The sequence below is a fragment of the Bos indicus x Bos taurus genome, chromosome 7 (genome assembly GCF_003369695.1).
Source record: "Bos indicus x Bos taurus breed Angus x Brahman F1 hybrid chromosome 7, Bos_hybrid_MaternalHap_v2.0, whole genome shotgun sequence".
Taxonomy (NCBI): domain Eukaryota; kingdom Metazoa; phylum Chordata; class Mammalia; order Artiodactyla; family Bovidae; genus Bos; species Bos indicus x Bos taurus.
This window is the reverse complement of record NC_040082.1, coordinates 22,007,762-22,025,580: the sequence shown is the minus strand read 5'-3', so window position 1 is coordinate 22,025,580 and position 17,819 is coordinate 22,007,762.

Genomic DNA, 17,819 nt, shown 5'->3' with positions numbered 1-17,819 from the left:
GCATTTGCACTTTTTTCTTTAAAAAGATGATTTCTCAGTTATTTTCTATATAAATAAAATCAAGAAAATAGTACAGGTAAAATGACACCAATGGAAATACCTCCCCCCCGCCCCCAGAAACCTTACATATCAAAATGGAAAAAGTGTTCTTTTGGTAAAAAGAACATCAAATAACGAGATGTGGTAATATATATTTTCACTTTTCATATGGTAGGATTTTCATTGATTCAGGCTAGCGCTATGAATTTGAGATAGCAAAACATTTATGGTGGCATTTAAGACTCATCTTAACAATATCTACAAAGATTGTTCTCCATATGTTTTATGCTCATTCCATATATCACATGCCTAATTATATGGTGATTTATAATGGTTCAGTTCTTTAAAGCGATTTTTCAGCCCAGCTAGCCTCTAATTTGTAGAGTCCCTCTCCTCCCTGTATCAATGGTTGCTGTATGAAACACCATTTCTCATTAAAGGTTCCCATTCCCTTTGGCAGTCAGGATAAAATCTCTAATCAAGCTTGAGGAAACAGACAGAGTTCAAAGATGTCATTGGATCCCCAGGCTGGTCTTGTGTGTGGCTTGCTAAAAGTTCTCAGGCTTAGTATTCGGTCTGTGAAGAGAACTGTCAGGGTCGAATACTCCAATCAGCAGTCAAATAAAGAACATTAAATGAGCAAAAAAGGAAAGTGAGAATTTTATAAAAGAGGACATAAAACTTCAGGACTTGTTTCAGAGTCTTACAATTTTAGCAACTGCTCACCATGAACTTTTTGTTGAGTGCATCAGGATAGGCACTCAGAATCCCATTACTTTCAGAAACATCTAGTTTTTACACCTAGTGATCACTTTTTGTTTTTGTTTTTTGCTTTTTCATCATGGTATTTTATTCTTCATCATCCTCTCCTCTTCATCTTCCTCCTACTGCTCTCTTTTCCTGTAAATTGTACAAATTTTATGCATGTGTGTGTGTGAGGTTGTTATCTTAATTGGCATATTCCTACAGGATTAATGCATTCAGAGGCTATCTTTCTGAAAATTCATGTGAGTTTTTGAGACCGTACAATGACAAACTCTTTCCTAAGACTTCTGGAGGACAATATACGACAGGCTTTTATTTTGATTTGGGACAAAATTCAACAAAGATGTATATTGCAGATGTCAAATCCAGTATTTTGCTCCCGATAAGTATGTAGGACTCCTAGGAGCCTGTCTCGTAGGAGGAAAGAATAACAGGCTTAAGTCCCATGATGCAAATGTGAGAAAAGAATTTTGCCCATAATTTTAGCTTAACATTTGGGGAAGGAAGTTTCAATTTAATCTTAGAAAGTGGATTCTGTCTGCTCTCTTTTCACAAAACAGCAGTGCCACTATGAATTAACATTTGACTCCGGAATGTCCACAGTAAAGTTTCTTGTTTTTGGTATGCTCAAATAAAAAAAAACAAAAGAAATACATTGTATTTTGTCACATTTGAGTTTTACACTCCTGAATGACAGCTAATGCCCTTTTACAGATCAAGTGTGGCCACAATTCATGAGTATATAAATCGTTATAGTGTTCACCATCAACGCATACTTTGAAGAGTGGTCTTGGCTGCATAAATTGGCCAGATTACATGTTTCTCAAAAGGTAAAATATTAAGGCTATCCTTGACCATGTGTTATTCTTAAAAAAAAAAAAAAAGATTATCAGGCTGCTTTAGTAAGTGGCCCAGAATTATCCATCCCAGAATGACATCAGGGAGCATTTGACCCTTGCTGTCATGATTTCTGATGTCAAAATCTTCAGTGAAAGTATTCCTTTGTAAGTCAATAGTCCATCTATTACCCATAGTATTTGGATGAGTCAAATGGCTTGTTTATGACATGTTTAATGTTTTGTGAATCCTGCCTCTTGATTCACTTCAAGTACTTTATAATTATATTCCTTGAAAACAGATGCTTTTAATATTCAGCTTGAGTGTTTTATAAGCTATACAAATATTTTGTTTGTGGTATTTTCTGGTGCTCCCAGCCAAAATATGCTAGTCAACTTTCAGAAGATCATTTTATTATGCAGGAACCTGGGGCAGTTCAGCTTCTGAAGATTTTTCCCTCAAATGGGATCTGTCAACTTCATATATGTCCTACTACCAAGGCCCAGATCCCAGCATTTTAATTCTTTGAATAAATCATGAAAATGTGTCCTCAGATGCTGACCAGTAATTTCATAAAGTGATAATGCGGCTCTTGCCCTGGTTTCCTTTTCCTTCTGTTGTTGGGCTGAAGAGTTTTCCTCAAGCCTTCTGAGGAAGAAGGCCCAATTAAAACCACTCATTCTTGTGCCACTAAAACCCCACACAATGATTGGAAAAAATACCCCTAATTTGAAGCTGTTAATACAACTGTAATTTTATTTCTTGAACATTGCTTGTTGTGGGGGTACTGCCAATCTGTGAAAACAAACCAGTAATAGCACCATTTGAGAACCACCCAGGGTCAATTGTCCTCTTTTCTTTCTCTAAATAAACTATTAAAAGACTCCTAGCAGCTACAACAATAACTAAAGAACTAGCGGTGCCAATTATGCCTGGGCGGTAATAGTGGTAGCACAGCATCAGTCCTAGAAACGCTCCAAGCCAACAGTCTTAACAGTTTTCCGTGCCGGGGCCACTCAGTCTGAGGAATAGGACGAAGGTTTTCATATCCATGATTTTTCAGGATGTGAAACATTAAGGGCCATTTCTGTAGAATGCAGTGAAGTCATAATTTTGTGCTAAAGTTGAACTGAGTGAGTTGTGCAAAGTTTTAAAACCTATTGGGGTGGCATTTACCCATTTAGATATTTTTTGTTGAGTTATAGCAATTTGTAAGTAATGTTGATTTGAAAACAGTAATGCTGCTGGTTTTGAAATAGTGAGACTCAGCTTTGTTCCCCTTCTTCCTAGATAAAAGTCTCTCTGCTGATCTCTTACTGTGTATATTGCTTGCTGCTGCTGCTAAGTCGCTTCAGTCGTGTCCGACTCTCTGCAACCCCATAGACAGCAGTGTTTTCGTCTCTAAGTGTACATTCTGTAGTGTGTTCTTCTCTACCGTCTCTTAAGTGTACTTTCTGTAGTGTGTTTTTCTCTGCTGCTGTTGCTGCTGGGGCTAAGTTGCTTCAGTCATGTCCGACTCTGTGTGACCCCATAGATGGCAGCCCACCAGGCTCCCCCGTCCCTGGGATTTTCCAGGCAAGAGTACTGGAGTGGGTTGCCATTTCCTTCTCCAATGCATGAAACTGAAAAGTGAAAGTGAAGTTGCTCAGTTGTGTCCGACTCTTCTCGACCCCATGGACTGCAGCCCACCAGCCTCCTCGTCTGTGGGATTTTCCAGGCAAGAGTACTGGAGTGGGGTGCCATTGCCTTCTCCGGTGTTTTTCTCTAGTCCCTGTGAAAATCTGATCTCTGTTGTAAATGTCTTGAGGAAAGGAACAGTGACTACTGTGTGTTGCTTGGATACATTTTAATACTTGATATAAGGTACATCAGTTCAGTTCAGTCACTCAGTTGTGTCTGACTCTTTGTGACCCCATGAATTGCAGCACACCAGGCCTCCCTGTCCATCACCAGCTCCCGGAGTTCACCCAAACTCAAGTCCATCGAGTCGGTGATGCCATCCAGCCATCTCATCCTCTGTCGTCCCCTTCTCCTCTTGCCCCTAATCCCTCCCAGCTTCAGAGTCTTTTCCAATGAGTCAACTCTTTGCATGAGGTGGCCAAAGTGTTGAAATTTCAGCTTTAGCATCAGTCCTTCCAATGAAAACCCAGGACTGATTTCCTTTCGAATGGACTGGTTGGACCTTCTTGCAGTCCAAGGGACTCTCAAGAGTCTTCTCCAACACCACAGTTCAAAAGCATCAATGCTTCGGTGCTCAGCTTTCTTCACAGTCCAACTCTCACATCCATACATGACCACAGGAGAAACATAGCCTTGACTAGACGAACCTTTGTTGGCAAAGTAATGTCTCTGCTTTTCAATATGCTATCTAGGTTGGTCATAACTTTCCTTCCAAGGAGTAAGCGTCTTTTAATTTCATGGCTGCAATCACCATCTGCAGTGGTTTTGGAGCCCCCAAAAATAAAGTCTGACACTGTTTCCACTGTTTCCCCATCTATTTGCCATGAAGTGATGGGACCGGATGCCATGACCTTAGTTTTCTGAATGTGAGCTTTAAGCTAACTTTTTCACTCTCTTTCACTTTCATCAAGAGGCTTTTTAGTTCCTCTTCACTTTCTGCCATAAGAGTGGTGTCATATGCATTCTGAGGTTATTGATATTTCTCCTGGCAGTCTTGATTCCAGCTTGTGCTTCTTCCAGCCCAGCGTTTCTCATGATGTACTCTGCATAGAAGTTAAATAAGCAGGGTGACAATATACAGCCTTGACGTACTCCTTTTCCTATTTGGAACCAGTCTGTTGTTCCATGTCCAGTTCTAACTGTTGCTTCCTGACCTACAAACAGATTTTTCAAGAGGCAGGTCAGGTGGTCTGGTATTCCTATCTCTTTCAGAATTTTCCACAGTTTATTGTGATCCACACAATCAAAGGCTTTGGTATAGTCAATAAAGCAGAAATAGATATTTTTCTGGAACTCTTGCTTTTTCAAAGATGATCCAGTGGATGTTGGCAATTTGATCTCTGGTTCCTCTGCCTTTTCTAAAACCAGCTTGAACATCAGGAAGTTCACGGTTCACATACAGCTGAAGCCTGGCTTGGAGAATTTTGAGCATTACTTTACTAGTGTGTCAGATGAGTGCAATTGTGAGGTAGTTTAGCATTCTTTGGCATTGCCTTTCTTTGGGATTGGAATGAAAACTGACCTTTTCCAGTCCTGTGGCCACTGCTGAGTTTTCCAAATTTGCTGGCATATTGAGTGCAGCACTTTCACAGCATCATCTTTCAGGATTTGAAATAGATCCACTGGAATTCCATCACCTCCACTAGCTTTGTTCGTAGTGATGCTTTCTAAGGCCCACTTGACTTCACATTCCAGGATGTCTGGCTCTAGGTCAGTGATCACACCATTGTGATTGTCTTGGTTGTGAAGCTCTTTTTTGTACAGTTCTTCTGTGTATTCTTGCCACCTCTTCTTAATATCTTCTGCTTCTGTTAGGTCCATACCATTTCTGTCCTTTATGGAGCCCATCTTTGCATGAAATGTTTGCTTGGTATCTCTAATTTTCTTGAAGACATCTCTAGTCTTTAGTGGCGGAGAAGGCAATGGCACCCCACTCCAGTACTCTTGCCTGGAAAATCCCATGGATGGAGGAGCCTGGAAGGCTGCAGTCCATGGGGTCACTGAGGGTCAGACACGACTGAGCGACTTCACTTTCACTTTTCAGTTTCATGCATTGGAGAAGGAAATGGCAACCCACTCCAGTGTTCTTGCCTGGAGAATCCCAGGGACGGGGGAGTCTGGTGGGCCGCCGTCTATGGGGTCGCACAGAGTCGGACACGACTGAAGTGAGTTAGCAGTAGCAGCAGCAATCTTTAGTGGACACTAATCTAAATGAATTAAATTCCGTATTTCTAAGGTTTTACGTATTTTTAATTGAAGTATAGTTAATTTATATTTTATATTAATTTCGTGTTCAAAATCATGATTTGATATTTTTACAGTTTATAAATCAGTTTAAAGTTACTATTAAATATTAAGTTATATTCTGTGTCCTGTACATCACATTCTCATATCTTTTTACCTAGTACTTTGGATCCCTTAATCCCACTCCCCCTTCTTTCTCCTCCCCCCGTGCCTCTCTCCACTGTTGTAAGGTTTCTACATATTAATAGCTGTACATATAATTTTAGAATGTAGCTATTCTTGATATTAGAATTCTTGCACATTCTAATATTGCTGTCTTTTTAGAGCATTACTATAGAAAAATGTATTGTCTGGAATGGTTGTGCTATGCATTATGCTGTTTAATCAAGTATCCTGACTAATATTTATTCTGAATATTATTCATGGATAAATAATTTTCAAGAAGTTTTCCTGCTTTGCCATGTGTTTTAATATTAAACCTAAATTAAACAAAGTAAAACCTTAATGATCCAAGAGAGGTCTCTTTAGTATAGGTCAACAAAACTAGTGAAAGCAAAAAAGAGCTGCTGATGGAGACTTCTGGTTTGTAGAATGATGGATAAATAAGCTTTTAATTATATAAACTGATTAAAAGCTATCTAGAGGAGAAAACATCTAAAAGAATATCGTGAAATATTTGTGTTTGTAGATGAATTTACTGGGAAAAGTATTCTCAAGGCCAACAATCGCCAACTGATAGTCATTTTAAGTATTGTTCTGGAGCAAACTAGTAGCCAAAATATAGTGCAGGCGTTGTCCCATACCGTTGTGGAAGACAAAGCTTCAAATTTATTTTTTAGTTTTTCTTTGCGTCTCCCTCTATTTTGCATAGCACATCACTCACCTATAATTTCTGCTTCATGCTTGAGAAGGCAAGGGTTAGGAAAATGTCATCTAGTAACTTAGTTCCCAGGACAGACAGTAAGTCACTTTTTTCTCCAGTTTAGAAAGAGCCTTTTTATATGAAAGTAGACATACCCATTGAGCCTGACCTCATATACAATAGTTCACCCTCTGGGAAAAGAGATGCCTGGGTCCCCCGCACAATCACTCTCCATCCAAAACTATCCGGAGTCTCCTAACTGACAAGGGAGAAGCAAACTGACGTGAGAAGTTGTCTAACAGGGCTACAAATTATTTTGATATCTTTTCCTGGGCGTCCACCTTGCTCCTGCGGGAACCCTCTGTGAATGAAATTATCCCAGGAATGACTATCTCTGGAAGTGAATCTAACAGGAGGGTATTACACTGCAGACACACACACACACATTATCCACAACATTGGCAGGCTAAGTCAAGGTTCTCTTCCTTTAAAGCATAGAGGGGGATGGATGTGTAATCTCATTCTGTCAAAAATGCTGAAGATTTTCATGCATCACTGTGTTTCAAAATAAATTACGTGCATAGTAGTGCTACATTAAACCAACCTCCAGCACTGAAAGGTTTCTTCGCCGAGTTGTGATGCTTTTTTATCTCTCGAAATGAGAAACACATTTAACTTCGTTTCTATGATCATCCTGAAAATAATGCTCTCTTGTTTTGGAATAAAGTAGAAACATACATTTTTAAATCAAGAAGTATGCTTTTCATTGAGAGAGGGGGAAGCCGGCACCTCGTGCTGACTTTAAAGCGGTTTTGTAGAGTTGTGGAGGGCGGACATGGCCCTCTTCACCCTCTGCTCAGCGTGCGCACTGCTGACAATCAGGGCTGGTTCAGACGAATATTATGGAGTGAGGTTTCACTCACTTCTGTCAAGCCTCCTCTCCCACCTCAGGATGAAAAAGAGACATGGCATTTCTTTTTAAGCTTGGATGCCATGTTCAGATTATCCCACAGACTTTATTTTTGACTTTTACCTCCTTCACTGCTAGTGGGAAATTGCCAAGAGGGTTGACTGTCTCTCCTACCCCATCACAAATTTTCTTTTTTAGCTAAACGTGGACAATAAGTTTTATTGAAATGTGCCAAGCCTCAGCTCATTATTTCCTGATACCTACACAAAAGTGACTTGCAAATCTGAAATTACTGAATGCATCCATTTCTGTAGTTAAATACCATGGAAGACATAAGAGAATTTATAGTATGCTTTAACTGGGGATTGGGGGTGGGGGGAACACCTCCTCCCAGTCTAATAAAATTTGGTAGCTCGGGGTCACTTCCTAATAGGTGCTATTTCCTCTATTTTAATAAAGGTATTTTAACACCTGAATTCTATGCCAGATACCATTGTCATTTTTTCCACTGACTGACTCAACTCAACGCTGGTGGGGGCCAGACACTCTTCAAACACTGCTGCTGAATGCCAAACACAACTAACATGCATATGGAAGAAGCCAGGGAAAGCGGCACCCCCCCTAATTATAGCCAGAGGCGCGCAGTCCAGAGAGCTCACAGGAACTTCTGGGCTGGACGGGGGTCAGGAAGCTCCGTGACCACGGATCCCTGAATTGGCAGCTGTCCGTTCCCACCCCATCAACACACAGTCATTTTTTGCCTGCCAAATCCTCGTCCAACCCCAATTCAAATCTATTTATACTCGCTTTTCCTATTTCTGGGCTCAGATGTTAGCCCATACGGTGTGTTGACCGGCACTAAATGTTACTGCGAGGGACCAGCATTTGCCAGCTTCCTTGGGTGCTGACAGCAGGGAGACAAAAGTTCTGAATATCCAAAGGGACCTTAATCTTCCCAGCATAATCCAGGCCTCGAAATGGTGGCAATGAGGTTCAGCCTAAAAGCACCAAGTCTCTTAAAATGGAAGAATGTAACAGGTTTAAGATGCCACCTGGACTTCCTTGGCCACCATGACGGGTCCCTCAGCAGTGATTCTCAGACTATACCGTGTGGAGGCATCACCTGGGGAGGATGTCAGAGATGCGGGTTTCGGGCCCAGCAAGACAAGCATTCAGGCTTCTCTGGTGGCTCAGCGGTAAAGAATCTGCCAGCAATGCAGGAGTTCAGTGTGGGTTCAGTCCCTGGGTGGGGAGAATCCCCTGAAGGAGGGAATGGAAACCCACTCCAGCATTCTTGCCTGGAGAATCCCATGACAGAGGAGCCTGGGGGTGGGGTTGGGGGAGGGTGCAGTCCATGGGATCGCAAAAGAATCAGACGCCATTTAGCCACTAAACAACAGCAAGGCAAGGATTCTGATTTAGCTGGAGATGGAAGGGCTCAGGAATCTGTTGTTTTCAGTAAACACTGTAGGTGATTGTGATGCAAATATTCTGAGGCCCCTAGCTTTTTGAGAAGCTATCTCTGGTCTACACGGACTCTCCCCCAAACACTAGGCCATGTTTCAAGAGTATGGGATTAGCAACCTGATTTGAACACTTCAGTGTTGGAGTGCTGCTTTAATTCAGATTTATTTAAAGCTTTGGAACACTGAACTTTGTTGTAGAAGCTTTATTTAAAATTCTGAGGTAGAATAACCTCCTTTTCTGAGTTCAATTTTAACAAGGAATGCTATTTGAAGATTGTGGTCCTCGGTTTGTGAGGTCTGAGCATAAAAAGAAAATAAAACCCTACAAGTTGGACCTTCTTATGTAAAACTAGACCTCATTCTTTTTAAGAGGTGTGACCTCAGATCATTAAAATTTTTCTGAAGAGAAGAAATCTGGGATAGATAGCTTTCCTGATAAAATGTGCAGTAGAAATTGTAAGCAGCTTATATAGTGCTCTCTCCTTGATGCTGTTTTAAGGGAGTACTTAAATGAAAAGGAATGTTTTAAAGTTAACTCAGCTGAGTTCTGTGTAGAACAGAGTAAGCAGTCCCCCAGGGTGCATTAGCTTTTGATGTGTTCTCTTACTTCACTATTTATGGTTAACTTAAGGAAACATTGCCACCTTCCCTTTTTGGGAGGTGGGTAGGTGGGCTGGGTGATTCTGTGCTGTGCCACCATAGAAGAAGACAGAGCACATTTAAATAAAACTAAAATAAGCAAGTTTTATTCATATAGCAGTGCCAAGGAGAGTGAGTTCTTTGTTCAAGTTGTCAGTTTGTGGCTTTGGGTGTTCAGAGGAGAAAAACAAAAAATAAACACTTAAATAAAGGAGGTAAATGTTGATTGGATTGAGAGGGAGATGTATAAGGATGTAAGCAGGGCACTAAGTAATGAGATAACTGAAGAAAATCCTGTGTTTGGATTAATATTTAAACCTAATGATTGCTTTAGGAACATTTGTGATTGTGAAAGGCTGAGTAGTAGGTTTAACTAAAATTATTTCTTTCAGAGAAAATAAGTGTCACTATTAGTGACGATACATGCTTCCATGATGTGAATTTTCTTTTTTGGGTATATGCAAAATGTTAGCTCTTAAGCAATTGTGTATTACTACAGGAAAAAGGCTTTTCCGAATAAACAATACTCAAGTGTCTATACCCATCCTTAACTCTGTGTAGCTCCCCCCTCTTATTCTTTACAGACTTGTTGAGTTTACAAAACAATGGAAGGTACTAATCTATCAATACATGTGTTACCTCGTGTGATGAAATTTGGTCAGAGACCAAGAGGCATTTGGGTAAAGAAAGCTGGATGAAACAATAGTACATATACTAGCAATAAAAATATTGTGTCTTTTCTTAGTATGTTAATATTGGCTGGGTCATATAACTGAAGACATCTAAATATATTTATTGACAGAAATGCCACCCACTCTCCACCCGGGGTGTGGAAAGAAATGAAAATAAATGACCTCCAAGTTTCTTAGTAGTTTCTAAGAAATATTTTTGGATGATATACTATCATATGTGATAAAATCTTTTTTATACTTGATTTTATACTGATTTTTTTTTATACCAAAATCAAATACATCCCCTTCATGAAATGTTCATCCATACTGAAGGCAATATATATGTAACTGCTAATTGGGTTTGTCCACCAGTTTACAGGTGTCAATAAGCTTTCCATAGGACAAAGGGAGTTTATGAAGTTGACAGTTCCTGGTCATTGCTGGGATGTTGTGTGTGGCACCTGGTATGCAATATGCTTTTAGTAATGAGCCCATTCTGCAACTTACTCTCACTAAACTCTGTTATGGGCTATCACAGATATATCAAATATTTAAAGACATCCATTTTCTCCCCCATTTAGTGTGTATTATAAGATAGTTGGATACTCTACTAAAAGCATATCTCTCTGCCTTCATAAAGAGTTCTGGAAAGAAAGCAAAAGACATTTAAAGCATCAAAGAGGCTGATGAATAGGGATGCCAGGATATTCAAATACATTTAGAGACAGTATTGTCAAGCTTGTTTTCTGAGCCATGATACTAAAGATAGTAGAAGCCAGCAAAGAAAAGAACGCTGTAGAAATGCAAATCTCTTCAATGTTGAATCTATTAATCCATTGCACACTTTCTTCTGAATCATACTTACTCAGATGTACAGGCAACAAAAAGTATTTAGAATATTTGCATAATTTCAAACACCCAGTTCATAAATTATTTATTGGTTGTGGTCAAATGAATGTTAGCTATTTCATAATTATCTTTTGTGTAAAAGGTTGCATGGTTTACAAAAATATTTCAATGGCAATTGAATATCTGTAGCTTGCTTAAACAGTGCAAAAAATAAATGGTACTTAATTATGTAGCACTGATGTACATTTTTCTCATGTTCAAAAATTCTAAGAAAAATTACACTTAATTTGTAGATATATTTTAAATGAACATCGTATATTTACAGTAAAAAAAAAAAAAAATCATGTGCTATACTCTAGGATTAGGCCAAAGCATTAACAAATAACATGAGAGTATGTCTTATAAATCAAGTAATCAGGCAACTATATGTCCTAGGACTTAAGAGTTATCATAAAACCTTAGGGGAAAAAAAAGTGGTTTCAGGAATCACTAGTTCAGCATTTCATTTTGACAGTTGAGAAAATCATGGAAAATAGAATTTCATTTCTTTACCTGAGATTGAAGTGACAAGACTCTAACTATGGTGGCTAGGTTTCTAAGCAAACCATTTTCCCCTATCCAACATTAGCTCTGCCACTTGAACAATCATATTCCTTTTCTTAATAATAATTAAATTCTTAGGAAAATCATGAAGGCTAAACAGCCATATTTTTAATCTACTAGGTAAATCACAAAGAGCAACATGCTGGACTAAAGGGTTAGATGGTATGGTTTATAGAAAGATAGTATAAAGGTAGATTCCCATGTGGCTCAGTGGTAAAAAACTCCCCTGCCAATGTAGGAGACGTGGGTTCAACTGCTGGGTAGAGAAGATCTTCTGGAGAAAGAAATGGCAACCCACTCCAGTATTCTTGCCTGGGAAATCCCACAGACAGAGAAACCTCGTGGGAAACAGTCCATGGGGTCACAAAAGAGTGGGACTTGCCTTAGTGACTAAACAACAAGAACGACAACATAGAGGTTGTATCCCAGGAAGTTTGGCTCAAAGAAACACAAGAGTTAAAAACCCAAATACAAATTTAAATGAGTCCTGTTTAAGTGATATAATTTTCATTATATGACTAGTGAGCAGGGTTTTTTTTTTTGAATGAAGGATTTTGGAAACTTAAATTACTTCAAGGTAGGATACACTTTATGCTGGGAGGAGAGATGGCAAGTTCTTACTTAACAAACTTTAAACGTGTTAAATGCCATGCTAGGTATATATGTATTTGTTGGCTAGGGTTGCCATAATAAAACAACATAGACTGACTTATAAAAAAAAAAAAAAAAAAGTTTTTTTCCTTGCAGTTCTAGATCTTGAGGCAAGAAGTTCCAAGTCAGATACCGGACAATTTGGTTTCTGGTAAGAAACCAATTCTCTTCTCTTCCTGACTTGGTAAGGAAGTCAGGAACTCTTCTTCCCAATTGGTAAGAAACCAGTTCTCTTCTCTTCCTGACTTGCAGACAGTCACCTTCTTGCACCTTAAAGTTATCCCTAGACAAATTACTTGTCTTAGTCTAGACCTAGTCCTGGTCTGGAACCCAAGCTGGAAAGGCAGTATAAAATGTTCTTCTTGTGGCAGAAGTCAGAGGTTGTTAAAGGGGTAAATAGAAATACAGGATGCCCCTTAAAGCCTACTCTAGAACTAGCACTGTCATTTCTGTGCACATTAAATTGATCCAGCAAGACCTTGGTAGGTAGAGAAATACAAAGATGCAAGAAACCAGGCCAAGCTGAAGACTGATGCAGTGGGGAAGCATGGTTCTCTCATATTATCCTGTGGTGTATAACAAATCATGGTGACTTATCACTTACAATCCTGTGTTGACTGGGCTCAGCTGGGTGGTTTTACTGCTCCATGTGGTGTTGCAGCAATCATGTATTAATAAATGGCTACATTCAGCTGGGAGCGCTCTAGGTGTAAATCATTTAAGATGCTGTCTCATCTGAACAGAAGTTCCCATCACATGGTTCTCAGTTCAGCAGCTTAACATGAACTTCTTTACAGTAAAGCAACTGACTTCCTAAAGGAAGTGTTCTAAGGTCACAAGCAGCAAAACTTAAGTGCCCATCAAATTTCTGCTTACATCACACTTGTAATGTCCCATTGGACAAAGTAGGTCACATGGCCAAGATGTCAGTATGATAGAGGATTATACAGGCACATGAAGAAACAGAAGAAATGGACTTGGGTTTTATTGGGAGCCAGCAATGTGATGGTATACCACAGATCATTCACTGGCCCCTAATGATTTGCATTCATTCCACTTGTAAAATTCAGTAACTTCTAAGACTCCGAAATCCCATTTTGGCATCAAACTCAGGCTTGAAGTGCTGCATCTCATCATTCAAATCAGGTACAGGTACAGTGATGTATCTTGCTATGCTTCCTCATATATAATTACTTGGATATTATTCCTCAGGCATGGCTTTGTGGGTAGCAGAGGGTTATAAACTAAGAAAGTTATCTGTTCCACACACACCCAGTGTTCAGTGGTGAAACTACAGCAGGATAAACCCAATACAGGATCCTATTTAAGAGGGGGAGAAATTGAAAACACAGACTAGTTATTGTCTATAGCAATTCTGTAATCTGGGCACATGTTTTCAATTCCCCTTGTTCTGAGTTCAGGGATTTTTCCTTAACCAGGATCCAGTTACACTTCTTGGGACTGGTTGTTCAACCCATGGCTCATGTCTGCACACTCTGCACTCTTTAGCTTTACCCATTCAGCTCCTGGCTTTGCTCTATGATTCCTCCATCTATTCCCATAAGAAATTCCATATGTTTGCAGCTGAGGAAATTTCCCAGCCTATTTCCTCCCTGCAGAGGTAAGGGCCCAAGGACATCTTTTAATTTGGAACTGTTTTTGCCCCAACTTGATTCAACTCCTTTAAAAAAAGTTATGGGTTTTCTATATATCAAACTACAAATTTACTCCATTTAGAAAAAGCCACATTCATAAATCTCTTCAAGACCAGTTCCTCTCTACTTGAGACTGCCTGCTGTAGAACAATTCCCTGAGAATTATTAGAAGTCATTTTGATCTAGCAGAGAGGGTCTGTAAAGCATTTCCTTAAGTCTTTTACAGTCTTAATGAAGGGGATTACATCTTCACCTTTTATTTGATCTTGACCCCAAAATCATGGTTTTTGGTAGTACTGTGGATTTTATCTTTGCCTTGAGATCATTTCTTACATGAGAACTTTTTGCTATTTGGGAAGACTGAAACTAAGAAGGAGTTTCATTTTCCCACCCATCAAGTTTGGGTTGGAAATATCCTTTCTAAATTCTGTTTAGAAATTGATCAGTTCTATCAAGAAAGCTGAGTGCCGAAGAATTGATGCTTTTGAACTGTGGTGTTGGAGAAGACTCTCGAGTCCCTTGGACTTCAAGGAGATCCAACCAGTCCATCCTAAGGGATATCAGTCCTGGGTGTTCATTGGAAGGACTGATGTTAAAGCTGAAACTCCAGTATTTTGGCCACCTGATGTGAAGAGCTGACTCATATGAAAAGACCCTGATGTTGGGAAAGATTGAAGGCAGGAAAAGAAGGGGACGACAGAGGCTGAGATGGTTAGATGGCATCACTGACTCAATGGACATGAGTTTGGGTAAACTCCGGATGTTGGTGATGGACAGGGAGGCCTGGTGTGCTGCAGTTCATGGGGTTGCAAAGAGTCGGAGATGACTGAGCAACTGAACTGAACAGAACAGTCTCTTTGCCTCTGCTCACTTCCTATCCCTAAGATCACTGATATATATTTTAGGTATTTGTTATTATAGAATTCCATGTTGGGCATCAGTTTCTGTATCAGATATATATTGATACAGAACAAACTACCTGATTTTAACAGCTTAAACAACTATGCTTTATTCTCATGATTTTATGGATAATTCTTTTACCACACATGGTGTAACTGAATTACTTTTAAACGTCTGAATGTTTTAAGGGAAGAGTTCAGATAGTGCCAGAAAATCTAAGATGGCTTCTTTTCCTCCAGGAATTTTCATTTAGTTGTTTAGTCTGAGTGTCTTTATGTCATGGTGTATGCATGGTAGCTGCCTTTCATGAGAAAGAATTCTAGAAGAATTTGCCCCCGTGTGCAAATGTTTATCAAATTTGTGCTTGAATCATCGTTAATGATGTCTCATTTGCTGGAGTCACATGGTCATTACACAGGAACACCAAACATCTGAGAGTATGATTTGTTAAAGGCTACAGATGTACCATTCTACCATAGCTATGGAGAAAGAAGGGAGTAATTATTTGCCAGTGAAATCTCATTTGCCGCAATTTAAAAGCTCTCTTGGACTCTTGTCTAACATCTCTCTGCTGTATACATTTTGACCATTTTACTATTATTATCTTCACCCGGGCTACTTTGTCAAAGAAGACCAGTTTTTTTCTAATATAATTAAGACCACCAGTCTATGCTCAGAGGCAAGAAATCTTAGCTAATCCCTTCCTGTCCCACATAAATACAGTCAAGGATATCATTGCTTAATCGCTTTTTGATTGAAGACTGAACTCAAAATTTCAACAACAGGCAAGCTTGAAAAAAAAAAAAGTGGGTTTTTTTGGAAAAATAATTTTATTGCAGTGGACATTTTTAGTCTCCCTTGTCAACTCCCTCGGCTACCTGTGATTACAGTACCATTTGTATTGAGTGGTTCCTTGTGACTTCTCTCAGAATGGTGCCTCGGCTTCAAGCACATGATGTGCATCTTTCAGCTTTTATCCTCTGGGTTTTCTCTGAGCTGTGGCCTGAAGTGAGCACTACTGAGAAGTATGGAGTCTTTAAGGGTGGGGTGTACGTTGCCCTTGAGGACAACCCTCAAGCAATGGGAAAATAAGAGCTGTCAGTTCCTCCTCTTGAGGTAGACTGTGCTGGAACGCATTCTGAGTGCCTCCCAGAGGTCCCAGAAAAACTGAGTCATGACAGACGCAAACTCAACAATAAGCTCTTATATTTGCATTTTTTACTTCCCTGCCTCTCCCCACTCCCTCACTTCTGCTTACTGGGCTGACCTTCCAATTAAGCTACATGCTCTCACATCCTTGTCTGAGGCTCTGCTTTCAGTGGAGCCAAATTAAGACACATATTTTCCTGAAATACATAAAAAGATTCAAATTAGGTGGTTTTTTTTTTTGGTTTAATTTTTAAAGCAAGGCTATCCTTAATTCTGTTGGTATCATGTTTAATTATCACCATCATAAGCTTTATCATTCTTAGTAAAAGTGAATAAACTATGTGAACCTATTTAAGGGACACATGTAAAGTATTTCCTGAAAGTCTACAAATCTAAGACTTAGTTGTTTAGCAAAATTGCCTTTCATTGGAAGAGATCATGAAATGAAGGAACAACACTGGGACATGAGATTGAAACTGATGTCTGATTCTGCCTGGAAGAGACGAGGAAAAGGGAAAAAAATGTATATATGTTAGGTGGGCCAAAATGTTTGTTTTTCCATACCATCATACAGAAAAATCCGATTGAACTTTTTGGCCAACCCAATAGAAACCATTTTTCCAATTAATTGCTTTATCTTCTGATTATGCATAATCTCCTAGTATTTTAGGAAAAAATTGGGACAGTTCTTAAAGGATATTTAGATACTCAGTATTTAAAACTCTACTTTCTTCAATTTAAGTCTGAATTTGGCAATAAGGAGTTCATGGTCTGAGCCACAGTCAGCTCCTGGTCTTGTTTTTGCTGACTGTATAGAGCTTCTCCATTTTTGGCTGCAAAGTATATAATCAATCTGATTTTGGTGTTGACCATCTGGTGATGTCCATGTATAGAGTCTTCTCTTGTGTTGTTGGAAGAGGGTGTTTGTTATGACCAGTGCATTTGGCAAAACTCTATCAGTCTTTGCCCTGCTTCATTCCGTATTCCAAGGCCAAATTTGCCTCTTACTCCAGGTGTTTCTTGACTTCCTACTTTTGCATTCCAGTCCCCTATAATGAAAAGGACATCTTTTTTGGGTGTTAGTTCTAAAAGGTCTTGTAGGTCTTCGTAGAACCATTCAACTTCAGCTTCTTCAGCTTTACTGGTTGGGGCATAGACCTGAATTACTGTGATATTGAATGGTTTGCCTTGGAAATGAACAGAGATCATTCTGTCGTTTTTGAGATTGCATCCAAGTACTGCATTTCGGACTCTTTTGTTGACCATGATGGCTACACTAGACCATTCAGGCATGACCTAAATCAAATCCCTTATGATTATACAGTGGAAGTGAGAAATAGATTTAAGGGCCTAGAGCTGATAGATAGAGTGCCTGATGAACTATGGACAGAGGTTCATGACATTGTACAGGAGACAGGGATCAAGACCATCCCCATTGAAAAGAAATGCAAAAAAGCAAAATGGCTGTCTGGGGAGGCATTACAAATAGCTGTGAAAAGAAGAGAAGCAAAAAGCAAAGGAGAAAAGGAAAGATATAAACATCTGAATGCAGAGTTCCAGAGAATAGCAAGGAGAGATAAGAAAGCCTTCTTCAACAATCAATGCAAAGAAGTAGAGGAAAACAACAGAATGGGAAAGACTAGAGATCTCTTCAAGAAATCAGAGATACCAAAGGAACATTTCATGCAAAGATGGGCTCGATAAAGGACAGAAATGGTATGGACCTCACAGAAGCAGAAGATATTAAGAAGAGGTGGCAAGAATACACAGAAGAACTGTACAAAAAAGAGCTTCACGACCCAGATAATCACGATGGTGTGGTCACTGACCTAGAGCCAGACATCCTGGAATGTGAAGTCAAGTGGGTCTTAGAAAGCATCACTATGAACGAAACTAGTG